Below are 3,506 nucleotides of genomic sequence, written 5' to 3' on the forward strand. Positions count from 1 at the left end.
TCGTCGGCAGCCGTCCGTCTCGAGAGACGATGGCGTAGCTTCTTAAGAGTCTATCTGCACCGCCGAGAATGGCTGTGCAGTCCGACTCGGGAGTGACACGGTATCTGTCTCCTCCCGTGTTGAATCGACATCTTGCGATGACGCTGGAGTGTCCTCTCCAGTGAAGCTGAAGCTACAGAGCCTGGGCAGGGTGATATGGAGGGTCTGCTGTTGCCCATGCAGCAGACCCCCCCTCTCTTCGCAGCTGAAGGGTCCAAGGGAAAGACGGAGTCAATACAGCTTGGCTTCAGGTGCGCCGCAGGAGTTGCCGGTGTTGACTACAACGTCAAACCGCCTTAGGGACTCCGGCTCCGGATTTTCTGTCGGGGTTTACTCCCTTAGCCTTTCCCCTGAAGAGGTATGCCGCAAGGCAGCGGAGGTTTTTTGGAGTCAGAGTTTTCCTTCTCTGATGTGCCCTGACTGGAAGGTCGAACCAGCGACACTTAGCTCGAAGGCAGTATTTCCTCTATATAGAGATTTTCACAGGAGTTGGCAAAGTAGTAATGTCAATTGATCCAGTTACGGCAAAGCAAGGGACATTATTACCATGACTATGCCATCATAGTGTTTAGACCAGGGATTTCTTTTTGTGACTTAAAATATATGATTTTCCTTGACTTCATTTTTGAAATACTTTTCTTATATTGCTTTGTTCATGGTGTAAGTTTGAATCCAAACACATACACACATCAGTTATGTATTGCTTATTTTTCTTTGTTTTTCAAAGGTCTTACAGATTTAGATTAATGGTGGGTTTCTGCTGTTAAGTCCCACTCCCTTTAAAATACCCCAAAACACATAGTCCTGCCTTCCCCTGCCAAACCAGGCTAGTTTCAGAATTTGCCCATCAGAAGTACCATCTTTTAGAAAGCATAAGTTTACAGCTTAGCTTTTCCAGCAGCTCCCATTCACCCATGCCTGGTTTGCAGTGTTCTTCAGTTCCTAATTCAGAAACACGTGACACCTTCTTACACACCCAACCTCATGGCAGGCTGGTGGGGTGCTTCTGCTCTCTTTCAAACCATGTACCTCTTTCACCCAAATGGCTTCCACCTTATTTTAAAACCCTGACCGTGGCAGTGTGGTGACTGGTCCTGACCACATGCAGAATCTCACGTGGGCCCCGTAAGCTCTTTCATCATCATTCTATAGTCAAAACCCTTCCCATCTCCTTGGCATGTGGAGTGGCCATAGCCATTTTCATAACTAAGAAATCAGGCATCTCTCAGGAAAATGACTGTTCTCCACTTAGTCCCACCCCCCAAATTCTGAGGCTTCTGTTCACTCTCTTACAGTACTGCATGGTGACTTCCTGAGAAGGTGAGGGGTGGGGGAGCGAAAGTTCCGGAAACAACATTGGCCTCAGATAAGAGAAGGCACAGATGTGGCCAACTGCAGCTATTTGTTGGGTATCAGGAAGGAACGGGAGTTCCCCTCCAGCAGTCTGCAAAGTAAACGGTAAAGGCGTCTTTTGAGAGTGAGGCAGTAGATAGGAGGTTATATCAGAAATGATTTGACATTTGGAAGCAAGAAATGGGTAATTGGGCAAGAACATTGGAAGAGGAGACTGGGAGGGCTAGAGAACAGAGGGCACAAAACATGAGGGCACTCAATCTCTCTATTCCCTTTCCAGCTTTACTGAGGTATAACTGGCATATAACACTGTGGAAGTTCAAGGTGTACGGTGTGATAAATTTGATAAATGTATATACTGCAAAGTGATTAGCACAATAATGTTAGTTTCCACATCCATTACCTCACAGAGTTACCTTTCATGTGTGCGTGGTGAGAACTTTTAGGATTTGCTCTCTTAGGAAGTTCTGAGCATAACAATACAGTATTGCTAACTAGAGTCATCATGCTATACATTACGCACATCCCAGAACTTACTCATCTTATAACTGGAAGTTTACACCTTTTGACCAACATCTCACTATTTTTCCTACCTCCTCAGCCCCTGGTAACCACTCCTCTATTCTCTGTTTCTATGAGTTTGTTCATTTTTGTTTTTTTTAGATTCCACATATAAGTGAAATTGTATGGTATTTGTCTTTCTCTGCCTGACTTATTTCACTTTGCAAAATGCCATTGAGATTTATTATATTTAGATGTAGTCCCACTTGTTGAGTTTTGCTTTTGTTGCTTGTGCTTTTGGTGACACATCCAAAATGTCATTGCCAAGGCCACTGTCAAGGAGCTTTTTCCATGTGTTTTCTTATAGGATTTATAGTTTCAGGTCTTATTTTAAGTCTTTAATCCATTTTGAATGGATTTTTATGAGTGGTATAAGGTAGGGGTTCAGTTTTATTTTTTCACATGTGGTTATCTAATTTTTGCAGCACCATTTATTGAAGAGACTATTCGTCCCCGTTAAGTGTTCTTGGGTCCCTGTCAGATATTAATGAACTGTATACGTGCAGGTTTATTTCTGGTCTCAGTTCTGTTCCATTGGCCTATGTGTCTATTTTTTATGCCAGTACAATACTGTTTTGATTACTGCAGTTTTGTAATATAGTTTAAAATCAGGAATGTGATGCCTCTAGGTTTGTTCTTTTTCAAAATTGCTTTAGCTATTCAGAGTCTTTCACGTTTCCTACAGATTTTGTAGCATTTTTCAATTTCTTTAAAAAATGCCGTTGAAATTTTGATAAGGATTCATTGAATCTATAGATGACTTCAGGTATTATAAACATTTTAACAATATTAATTCTTCTAATCCCTGAAAACAGGATACCTTTCCATTTATTTGTGCCTTCTTCCATTTCTTTCATCAGTCTTATAGTTTTCAGTGTACAGATTTTTCACCTTCTTGGTTAAATTTATTCCTAAGTATTTATTGTTTTTGATGTTATTATGCAAGGAATTTTTTAAAAATTTCATTTTCAGGTAATTTGTTGTTAGTGTATAGAAATACAATAGCTTTTTTTTTTTAATGTTGATTTTGTATCCTGCAGCTTTACTGAGTTTGTTTATTAGTTCAAAGTATTTTGGTGGTGTCTTTATAATATTCTACATACAGAGTGAAGCAAAAGCAGATTTATAGTTGTTCATATGGAAAGTAATACAATAATTAATAAATAATAATGCAAGGATAAACTATGTTTCACATACTCACAACTGTAAACCTATTTTTGCTCAACCCTGTGTAAAATTATGCTTTCTGCAACTAGAGACAATTTCACTTCTTCCTTTCTGATTTAAGTGTTAATATGTATGCATCTCTATCTGTCTGTCTGTCTATCTATCTATCTATCTATCTATCTATCTATCTATCTATCTAATTTTGCCTGATTTCCCAGTCTAGGACTGTCAGTATTATACTAAATAAGAGTGTTGAGAGTGGGTGTAGGATGATCACTCTTAATTTCTCATTAGCTTCTGGTCTCTAAGACACTTCTGACATCTGAGATCTGAGCACACCATAGATTAAAGTCTACAATGAGGGTTGGAAAATAAGCTCTAAGTAA

The sequence above is a fragment of the Furipterus horrens genome, unplaced genomic scaffold, assembly GCF_987537825.1.
Source record: "Furipterus horrens unplaced genomic scaffold, mFurHor1.1.pri manual_scaffold_4, whole genome shotgun sequence".
Lineage (NCBI taxonomy): Eukaryota > Metazoa > Chordata > Mammalia > Chiroptera > Furipteridae > Furipterus > Furipterus horrens.